The sequence below is a fragment of the Rhopalosiphum padi genome, chromosome 2 (genome assembly GCF_020882245.1).
Source record: "Rhopalosiphum padi isolate XX-2018 chromosome 2, ASM2088224v1, whole genome shotgun sequence".
NCBI classification, from domain to species: Eukaryota; Metazoa; Arthropoda; class Insecta; order Hemiptera; family Aphididae; genus Rhopalosiphum; species Rhopalosiphum padi.
Window position 1 is genome coordinate 5,537,426 of NC_083598.1, and position 12,620 is coordinate 5,550,045.

General features: G+C 25.3%; 2 protein-coding genes across 7 annotated transcripts in view; both read left to right on the top strand.

Annotated features, from left to right (window-relative positions):
* LOC132923007 (CXXC motif containing zinc binding protein) overlaps nucleotides 1-12,620 on the top strand; it is a 433,444-nt gene that overhangs the window by 85,480 nt on the left and 335,344 nt on the right. The window lies entirely within an intron of this gene.
* LOC132920120 (octopamine receptor beta-2R-like) overlaps nucleotides 1-12,620 on the top strand; it is a 174,897-nt gene that overhangs the window by 62,488 nt on the left and 99,789 nt on the right. For 2 of the 6 annotated variants that reach the window (XM_060982213.1, XM_060982214.1), the window contains one exon: nucleotides 140-264. The exons of the other annotated variants lie outside the window; for them this stretch is intronic. The gene's annotated coding sequence lies outside the window, so the exon portion shown is untranslated. The remainder of the gene's footprint in view (nucleotides 1-139; nucleotides 265-12,620) is intronic. 6 annotated transcript variants of the gene reach the window in all.

Below are 12,620 nucleotides of genomic sequence, written 5' to 3' on the forward strand. Positions count from 1 at the left end.
AATAACATAATGTATAGACATATTTTATATCGTTTTTACATTGAATTTGATATTTATACAGTTAGATAGTATCTATAAATACAACTGTCTTATACACAACAAGTATTATAATAATTGTATTTTTTTTATATTTCTGTAGATAGTTCAACATAGTACGCGGCAAAGCGGTTGCTACAAATAATGGTAATCAAACCTGTCAGTACCACAAATCCTTGATTATACTAAAGTCTGCTGGTGCTAGATATATAGTACATAGCATTTTCTGTACGTATAGTAAACGTGAAATATATACTTATATTTATATTTATATTCACAGTACATCTTTAGCAATTATAATACAGTAACGTCTTTGGATAGAGGATAATATTTCTTGAGTAACAGACTGATGCATAATGATGACTTCCAACAATTATACTGAACAGTTTTCCAGGGTACTGAGCAATGGTTTCTGTTTTGGTTATCATAAATTTAAACTAACCAGCCACTCGTCTAAAACCGTATACACAATATATGCAGAATAACTTGATCAAATTGTTTTATGATACGCGGGCAACTTTGCCCACAAAGTTTGTTATGCAATACGTGTGCTCGACTTTATATACGTTCACGGCGACAAATCGTCCCTTTGAAAACTATAGTAACTACTATATAAGCAATTGTAATGCGCTTTGAGGTCACCCATTCGCTCTATATAATATTTCTCATTTGCTTAGTCTGCAGAAATGCAGACTCGAGGAGTGGTTATCGATACTATTCGGAGAGTCCTGCATGTTTCGTTTTCTAATCGAAATATGAATAGGTTAGATACCCGAATTTCAACCCTTACAATGAAAATCCAGAAGTTATTGGAGTGTATAATTGTTCTAAATACGTGTGTTTTACTGCAAGTTTTGCAGAATTTGAAACAGGTTTAACAAAATAAAGGTATAGTAAACGAACGATATCGTTTGGAATAAGTAAGATTTATTTACTAAGTGAATAAGTGCATCATCTTATTAAACAAATTTTCAATAAAATTTTTTAAAAAGAAAAAAGGAAATGTAACACGTATTCTAAAACGAGAGAATAGTATCACGGTTGTATTTTCTTTATGACAATAATAAATTGTGTATAAATTAAAAATGTAACACTATAATGTACCTATATGCTATAATGCCATTATACGGTATATATGCTCTACTACGATAATATTTTATCGTCACAAACATATGAGAGAGAGAGAAAGAGAGAGAGACTGCAATGTTGTTCGTAACTAATCGATGCGCGATATATGGTTGTACATGAACAGCATTGTATGATATATGAGACCATGCGATGGTACATAATAAAGCTGCAGTGGCCATGAAAAGTGAACGTTGACCGTCACGCGCCTAGTGGTTACTTCAATTGGGCTTTAGTACTAAAACCAGACAATCTTTGGGTTTTAAAATTATTTTCATCAGCGATCGATTAACATTTTTTCACACACGTGTATAATAGTACTTATGCAACGGTTAGATAGTTAATATACCTTGAATATTATATAATATTATTGTTTTTCTTATGTATCGCAGAGTCTTGCACAGTACGATCAGGAATGGTAAATTGGATCCCGGAAATAAAAGTTGTTGGTAAATTGTCCCAGAAAAGAACAAATTATGTATTTTTTTTTTAATCTAATATTCTTTGATAGATGAAAAATTAATAATAGATATATTTTATAACTGTGATATAAGTTGTATACATTATTAATTAAAAAATAAATAATTATTATAGTTAAATCAAAATATATGTTTTTTTTTTCAATTTTTAATTTTATTATAAATTATATTCTCGGTAGAAACTTAAATGATACGGATTTAACAAACTCAAATCGGGTTATCTTATTTATAGTATACTTTGTCATTTGTTTTATGAAGTTTCGTTCTTTTTAGACAGTACTTTTCTTTTTCTTGGCTTGTGCTTCTTAATTTTACATGCATCTTTGACTGTATTTCTAGTAATTCCCATATAAGACAATAAAGTTAAAAATTTTGAGATGTAGGCTGCAAAAACGTCGGTCATATCGCGAATGATGTGATTTACAATTTTATAAAAATGGTAGTAAATTTAATAATCGAAGGTAGGTAAGTAGTCGAACCCAACTTACCTACCACTTTTTTTCCATGGGATTTAATTTACCATTTTAAAAATGTATACAGATGGTTGCGCACCAAATGTATCTAGCCCCGGCATGATTACCATACATTTCCCAAAATTCTCGGCCAGTTGATGTAGGTGAGTACTAAACGAAAATTGTTCGAGACTACAATAATAAAACGTACTTAATGAATATTTTTATCTACCTTTGATTATTATAATCGTTACAGAATATAATTTTATAATTGTTCGTTTTCTGTTTGGTTTTTGTCCTTTTTACTATTTATTATGACTTAAATTTTACAGTATACCTATGTGTTGATAAATTAATAAGAAAGATTAATTGTATAGTTTATGTTATAATACAGATGATATTTTGATTGGTTTTAGAATAAACCGTATTATTTATAATTAACTTAGGAATAAAAAAAAACGTTTTGAGTAAATTTGTAAATTTTTTAGTAAGAATTATATTCGAACCTTTTTCTATTATTTAATTTAAATAGAAAAAAATAATGTTAATATAACACTGCGTAGGAAATATTAAACCATATTAGTCAACTGTAGCTATTAATCACATAGCATTTTATGATTATATGCATACAAATACTACATTTTTATCCTTTTATGTTGTTCAAAACGTTGTTTTTCCAATCAATTATAATTAATTAAAAACACATTATATATTTGAAAACGTTTAATTAATAATAATAACATTTATAGGGGATAATTTATATTTTCTTGTATAAGTTATTATTATTGTTATGTAATTAAAGTGAATGTCAATCATAATGCTTCGTATGGCAAAAACACGACCGCTTACAACGTAATATTTTGATATATATTCGTATAAAATATTAAAATTGATATTAACGAAATAAAATTGGAATGAGCTGCAATTCTTCGATTAATCAAACTGTTTTGTAATTATATAGTTTATACCCGCAGTATCACGTCGGCCGTGGCAGAAAACGACTACACAAAAACTGATAAAACGTCTTTCGGTTGAAAAGAGAAAATTAACTTTTGGGTGGTTTTCCTGGATGACAACCCTTCGGGTAGGATTTTTGATAAATTGCCGGTTTGTATCGTTTATACCCTCCGATGGTTGTGATTCCTGCGCGTCAGTGTGTTCGTATTGAAACGATTACATTTACGATATTTCGAGGTCAATATTGCGTGTGCAACTTTGTCAGTGTATTCCTATTATTATGCAGTCCCATTTACTGACTACGACTCTACTTGTCACTTTGCTTGAAGTAGTTTTAACACGTGAGTGATAAATAACTATGTCTTATCGTCATGATAATAATATGGTGGTAAAAAAACAATGATAATGAAAAAAAAACATAAAACTAATGTTATTAGGTACATAACGAGATATATAAAAAATACAAATTATAAGTAAAAGTCGTTTATTGTAGACAAATAATACATAGACCAATCGATCATGTATATAATATGTAAAAAAAAAAATAAATGTAAGATTGTATTTTCATTAGTAAACGTATTTAAAGTTATGATGAACAGAGTGAAGTTAAACAAAAATGTTGGTCTAATACTCTGCTCATATAAATTTAGAATACTTATAACTAATATTCTGTATTATAATAACATTTATATTTATTCATTAAAGCTTTACAAAAATATTTTGAAATGTGACATTAAAATGTACTCGTACGTTGTAATTTAAAATAATTATAAAAGTCTTTAAACACAATAGTAGATAGGTAGTAATAAAAAATATATTATAATATATTATAAACAATATAAACGTAAATAAATATGGAAATATTTAAAATATAAATATTAAAATTTAAAAATATGTTACGCGTAATACTTAAATAGACTAAAATTGGTAGTTAAAGTGGGTAATATTTAGTAAAATAATACGTACTTATAAATAGATTATAGAATACTTATTTCGACAAACTGTATATTTTATTGTTATTATTTGTATTATTATTATTATAGTATTATATTATAATATTATATAATAGCTGAATAATCTGCCTTTGCTCGTGTGTTAATGTAAAATAACCTATTCGTACATACATTGGTTTTTCATTATAATTAAAATATTTAAAGCCTAAATGAAATAACGGATAAAATGAAATTGGAAATAATAGATCACTCCTAGGAGTATTTGGTACTGCGTTGTGAAAAAAAAAATCATTAAATTATTTAATTTACAAGTTACCGTAACCTTTAAATACAACCACCCCTTAGACAAAAAAAATTAAAAATAGGGTGACGTGGTGACACTCAGTAGAGGATTTGGAACAACACTGTGAAAAAAAGTTGGAAAAAAGTTAAATAATGTCGTCATGAAATTCGAGCATAAAAATGCGTTCTTTTATATACATAAGGATTATTACTATTATTAAAAAATAATCATTTAATTTATTTATAAGCCAAACTATTAGACACATTAAATACGTTAGTAGAACTTTTTTATTTTTGTCAAAATGTATTTTTAATAAAAACACCGAATTTTTTCTGTTCTCCTCCACCTTCAAGGTTAGAATCATTTAGCATATTACTGAGGATTTTTTACTTTCGACCCATCAAAGCATCAACTATTATAAAGTAGTTTTAAAACTATATCTATTTGAAAATTGAAACATTTTTACTACTCAAAAAAGTGGCAAGGACTCAAAAAACCACACATTACAAAAATAAAATTTTTAAATATTCATATTTAACATAATAAAAGATAATATTCAAGCACGAATATCTATCTGGTTCTAAAATTTCATAAAATAAAAATAATTCATAATAATTTTTTGAGAAATAAACTAATTTGTATTATTGCGAAACAAATATACAATTTTTTTATTTACACTAAACAAAAGATTTAAAGTAAAATAATTATCCATAGATTGTGTTATTAAATTTATGAAGAATTAATTTTATATTATCATTTATAATTATACCTTAAATATTGTTTACAAAGGATATTAAAGAATGATATTATTTTTTAAATTAATTTGAAGTTATTTATCAAATGTTAGTAATATATTTCTAGTATTGTATATGCGTTTGGTAAGGTGTTTTTCTATACTCAATTGTTTTGATTTTAAATATTTGTATCTGTGTGCTCATGCTACATATGTTTAATAATATTACTTGCAATTTTTAGAAAGTAATGATAATTTAACTAATTATAAAAATTAGTTTTCTTATATTAAGTGTCGAATAAATAAATTATATTTTCTGATTGACTATAATAGTAAAATTAATATAAGTTCAAAACTCAAAAACATAATCTGAATAATTACACTTAAATAAAATATAACATTTAATTAATAATAACTTAATAGTGAGTATTGTGATATGTGACGTGGTCCTTCCCGCACAGTTGTATCGGTAGTAGTTCGACACAGTATTGATTAATCAATAAATCAAGTCTCTCTATATTTAATTGCTGGGCATATTCTGTTGTAATTTGTAATATGAGTTAACATGGGAATGCTAATTGCCAATACATTAAACGGGAAAGAGTCAAATAAATTATTATATTTATACCTATTAGCCATTAGGTTATTAGTCACATTTTACTTATTATTCGGTGAATCGAATGACGAGAAAAAACAACCAACTCATAACTGGTCTCTAAACTCCTCCGTTAAAGGAAAACACGTGGCGGCACTAAACCGGTACAATATTCAATCCAGAACCATATCATATTATGTATAAGTGCTAAGTAGTATTGCAATAAATTATTTTAGATTTGGGATAATCACAGAATATAAAATAATATACAGTAAATTCCTGTTACAACGATTACCAATACAACGAAAAATCCTGTTATAACGAAAGTCATGAAGTCCCCTGCCGAAAAGCAGTGATTATAAAGAGCTTACTCGAATTTTCGTTAAAACAAAATTTCCGTTGTAACAAAAAAAAAAATTCGGTCCCCTGGAGTTCGTTGTAACGGGATTTTACTGTACTATACTTTTGTTTCATATACGTGTATTGTGTATTTTTTTAGACGATATGGATTAGATTTTATTTTCAATAAAACACTTGTTAGTTCATAAATTCTAGGTAAACAGTAGTTAATTTATTTATTGTTTTCTATTTCAAGTATTATAGATAATTATTAGTATTAGTATGTGAAATATAAATATTCATAAATCTATTACTCAATAATACGTACTTATATGCAAATAATAAATAACTTACTAAGTGCTGTAATAGAAATACACAATCTTTCCTCAATATTTAATTTTAAGATTGATGACAGCTCTTGATCGAGTGGTTTTGACATTTTCTTATAAAAATAATGGTCAGGAGTTAATTTGTCAAAATTTAATATCTAAATATTGTATCTAAGATACTTTTTAAGAATACAGAAATAAAATCTAACTACAAGATAAGAGTTTCATATATCATTTATAAAAAATATATAACTATGTTGAAGAAATCGAAATGTTTTATATTAATTAATCTAATTTATAAAGACGTGTAGAATATTGTAACAGTATAATATGTTCACTATTCATATTAAATTTATTGTTAATATATTATCATAATATCCATTGTAGTATATTGTACGTAAGTACTGCTCCATCGCAATCGAACGAAGACAACGGGTAATTAGGATGTCTGACTTAGACACACGCGAGTCAATTTTTTAAAATTAAATTTGTTATTATAATGGAAAACAAAATTCTAAAATGTAACAATAATACTGTTTAAAATTTTAAATTCTATAAATAATTAATATTATTAAATAACATTTTATAAACTACGCTTTAAAGTATACATATCAATTGAAGTTTGTTACATTAAAAAAATATCGAAATTTATTGCCAAAATGCTATTAAAATTTGAATTTATATGTGCAATTATGTATAATATAATATATTAATAATTTATAATTTATTGTAAACCTATAAAATGTATTTTTTTTTTTTTAAATAATACTCAAACCCTAATTTGCCTTTTGGAATTTCAATTTTATTTTAATACGATTTTAATATTTATAAAAATATAAAGTTAAACGAAATTAAGACGCAACGATCTTTACAAATTGAGTGTATATTGCAGACTGAAAATAATGATGTCCGGTGCGGCAGTGTCGATCCGGTCACACATAATATCTTTAGTCACGTAACAATAGTAACTAAAATAAATATGTTATCATAATTCTTATTTATATACATTATACATAGTAGGAATTGAACATAGAATTTGTTAATAAGAATTAATTTAAAAATGATATCTAAAATTGCAGAAAATTACATTAAATAAAAAAAAAATATATATATTTAAAAAAATACAATCAGTAAAACGAATTGGTATTTTACACATTAATAAATTGCAACGCTACTAAAACAAATTACAAACGCAACTCAGTCCAAGCCATAAGTTACCTATAAGTTATTTATGTAATTTCTGATCTTATATTATAATAAATAATTATATAAATCGGTGAATCTAAAACATATGGTACAATGAAATAAACATTAGTTATAGGTGTCTTAGTGCCTTGTAATATCCGACTTGAAAACAAAACATTCAGTTCTATCAGTTTTCAATTAATTATATTTTCATAACGATTATTAAATTAAATTATATTGTTCGTTTACATCGTCATTATCATCATCATCATCATCATCATCTTCTTCGTCGATATATTTCCAATAACCATAATATACGGTGTTACAGAATTAATATTACTCATATTATTTAAACGCATATTAATTATCCTACGCGGTATATTGACTTATTATACTCGTATAAGTATATTTTTTTATCTTATAATATAACATACTGTTCCATTCCATCGCACCACAAAATACAATTTATAACAAAATAACGTTTTCATCGCGAAAATGAGAACATCGCAAGATTAATAACACTTGGTCATTGAATTCGAATAATATTTAATTCCAAATTCTAAATACCTGCACCAAACATCGAATTGAGTGTTGTAAAAATAGACAAAATGCAACTGACAACTATTCTTCGTCCATCGACTGAGGTTTCGATTGTGATAACGTTATCGATGATTACGCGGAGGTATAAATAATTATTATTTCCAAAGGTATAATACCGCGAATGATTCGCAATTTCCAGTATAGAAAAATGTCGAAACCCCGTTGCGCCCCCCCCCCCCCGCTTACCCGTTCTATCAAGGGCTCCAGTATATATTTTTTTCTAATAATATTATTACACAATTACTTAACGATTGCACAAGTTTGCAACAGTATCATCTATATTCTATAGTGCAGCCGATATACTGTCCCGTATTCTGCCCGTGCTGCCAACCTAAATACTATTTTAATTTTGTCTCTAATCTAGTTTCGTTTCTTCATTTTTAAATGTCCATTTCATTACGACGGCGTCGTCGTAAGTTGGATTATTGAGTTAGGCGCCTCATCAAAACGGAATAAGACGATGATATATTTCGAATTATAGGTAACGTATTTTTTTTCTCGAGTGTTATAATAAGATCTAACGATTCTTCTAAGGTGACTTTTGATTCTATATCTATACGTTCGTAGTATTATAATCAATAATAACTATTCAGTCAGAACCGTACTTAGAAATATAGTGCCATCCCGGCATATAATTTATGTATTCGATCGCTAACTATCCATCTTAAACTTATTTTAGTACATACATATTGCATACAGTAAGATTCTTTAATATTTTCTAGATGTTTAATTTTTGTAATATTAAAATATTAAATTCTATCAAATAATACATTGAAACCATTTAATTATTACTACTTATTCAACTAATAATATTAATAAAATAGTTTATATTAATTTTATATAAAATGATTTGCGAAAGAATTGAATATAATATTTGTAGTTATAGGTTAGGTTTGGTTATATGTTTAGTTAATATATATTAATATATATATATATTGATTACATTTTATTTTACGTGTTATATTTTGTTAAAAATAGGATAAACAAGAATATGTAATATAGGTAGTAAATTTCTGAAAATATTTTCATGTTTAAAATCAAAAAACAACATTTTAACAATATTTTGCACGATACATTTTTTTCATTAAACTCGAATTATCTACAATTATTGGTAAATTATATTTATATATTATATATTATGTATACAATATACATCCATAATATGATGGCACTCAACAAACCCGTGGATATAAAAATGAAATGATTCATTGTTCATCGGATCGTATTGGATAACACGGAATATACATTTTTATTTCTGTCCTTTGTAATTTAATTTTTGACATTTCCCATTGTAGCGCTACGGAGAATAATGTTGTAACAGACAGAGAGAATAATGATCAAAACGGTATAAGTATTAACTGTACCGTTACGTTTCTTACCTAAAAATCGGATATTATATTAAACAATAGTAAAAAAGTAGTTTTATATTGTATATTGTGGTAGGATTAATTACAAATATGAACAAATCTAATTTAAACACATATTGTGACCTTAAAATGTAAAATTGTCGAGTACTACCGTGGAATCACGAACAGTAAAATAGTGAACTAATATTGTGCGAGTACAAAATATTATGTTCACATTGACACAGTACCTGAAGTTTCATAAAAAAAATATACATGCACACATATATACATATTTTACAGTATAATAATACATGTATATAAAAATATAATATGGTATAGGCTCAAGGCAACGGTCGTCAAATTCGTCATTAAAGACCATAATTATTAGCACACGATGATGCTATTATAATCTATAAATAGATGAATTATCAAAACAATAATAATTAATAGATGCATTATCTTACATCACTCAATTGGATAGCAAATATATAATATACGAATACACTTTTTTTTTTATCAATAATTATAATTGTTAATATTATATAGGTAGTAAATTCGTATATATCTTACTTAAAATCGTTATTGTAAAAATATAAAGTTATATACCAATTGCATACACTTGTTTTTTAAAAATCCAATTAGTATGCAATATAACTCAGATAACAAACATATAATCAAAATCGTTTAAATTTTTGCACTATAAAAACAATTGTATTTGATTATTTGTATTTTGTTTTAAATTTTACATGAGAATAATAAATCACCTTATTCAAAAGTGATACCTACTTGGTTTAGTGTGGTGTTCATAGGACGTTTTTCGAACTTTAAACGACCATAAGAATGTTCATTTTAAGATTTATAGGTATATTATATTTATACTAAATTTTATCGATGAATTAAAAGTACTCTTGCCTTTTATGTAAAAAAATAACTAATAAGTAAATAAAATGTTTTCAATTAATTCAATCATACTCACTGGATAGGTAATCAATGAACATTTAACAAATACTTTAGTAATTTTTCAGCTTATTGTTAAATGTAAACATTATTTATAATAACTCACGTTTGTGACTTAGTTTATTTTAGTTACACCAAGTAATCTAGACCATGTGAGCTGTTAGTTGTAAATAATAGTTGTAAATAATAGTTGTACCTACGTTACATATATATTTGAAAATATATTATAATATTTTTTAGGTAATTAGAGTTTAAGCAAATGTTTTTTTTTTTCATTCTTTGTATTGAAAAATTTTTATAGTTTGTTCTCTTATAGGAAAAAAAAAAAACATTCATTATTGGTTAATGAATTTCGAAAATAATAATGGAATACTACCACTAAAAATAATTAAAAGTTTTACTGAATGAGACGCTATGATTAAAACCTTTGTAGGAAGGTTTCATTTTTCTCTACAGCATAACTTATCCTTGCACGAGTATAGAACTATGAAGATATATAATTTGCATTACTTTGTTGGAAATATATTGTAATAATAGGTATAGCTTTCAGGAATTCTTTATATAAGACAATTTAACAAATATGCTGTTTTAACCATGCCAATCTAGTTTTAATCAAACCAATTTTACTACACTTTTCATAATAATGATAATATAATATAATTAATTTGAATACAAAGTAAAGATAATAGAAATTAACTATTGAGAATTAAATTTTCATTTTCATTAATAATTTTTAAATTAGTCATTGAGTTAGTTACTTCTGATGATTTTTATATTTACTTTATAGTATAAATATTTAAATAAAAAAACATACAACTAATTAATTATAAGTGTATAGTGTCTACTTGTATAAAAAAAAAAATACATGAGGTAAACCGTTATATAATTAATAATAATTTTAACTGTTTACACTTCAGCTTATACTTGGAAAAATATAAATTTTTAATCTATATTTAAATCGTTTTTTGAATTTAAGTACAATAAGTTAAATATTTTTGGTAATTTACGAATATATATACGCAATTTATGATGAAATTATCTTAACTCCTATGCATTGGAAATTGATTTTTCTTCGTGTAATTATCTATTTATAAATAACTCAAGTAATAACATCTTTATATTGATGAATAATATGATATTAAATAAAAATAATAATACAACAGTTTTTTTGTTTTTCACTATTTTAGTGTCAGTGATAAGTGATAAGTAGTACCAATATGAAAAATATTAAATGTATGATATCATAAGTATGTTCTAGACCAGGTGGGCACGACTCATAAAAAGTATAAACCTATCGTGTCAGTAATGAGTGTGTTTTATTTACTATATTATTGAAAAAATAGAATTGGTTCTTGATCGATATTAAGTAGCAAGTACTGCAGTATCGGACTAAATGTCAAATTGTATTGGAACCTCTTGGTTGTTATATTATTATACTTTATGATTTGTATCCAAAAAAATTAAGCAACAATATAGGGAATACGATCTATAATAAATAAATAAATAAAAAACAAATCTAGCATGATAAACTAACAAATTGTGAGTTTTTATGTTAAATACTACTGTATTCAATTTATGAGTCTTTTTGGTAAAGAAATAAAAAAAAAAAGATTTTTTTTTCAAATCATTTCATAGAAAGAAATATTCTAGTGATTATTATGTTACTATTATAAATTATATTAATTTTATATTTATACTATTAGTATGCAGCTATCTTATGCATTCAGTATTTAACCAGGTCTACCAAATGCGATGATGAATTATTTTATATATTTTTATTTAGCTAAATCATTGATTTAATATATATTTAATCAATGGTTAAATTCAAAAAGTTAAAATTCAAAAATGAATATTATCATTTTTATGTATATAATATAAAAAAGAATTATCACTATATTATACTAAATTATGTTTTTTTCTAAACATAGTTTTTACAATTTTTGTCCTTAAGGGCCTCGACAAACAATTTCTTTATGTATGTACTACCGTTTCGGGATCTACGAAGTTTTCGCTGTGATTGACGGTTACGTGGGTATATCCACATGCCGAAATCCTGTTGTACCTTACCAACCTGTCGTGATATATATAATTGATCCACCATAAACTAAATTTTTTTTATGCAAGTTTTGTTATGTTGTATTATGCTAAGTTTTAACTATACAATAGCGATTACAGTACGATCATTTGATAATAACGAGAAATATAATATAGTATAATATTATAATATTATTATAGTGCAGGCAGATCGCAC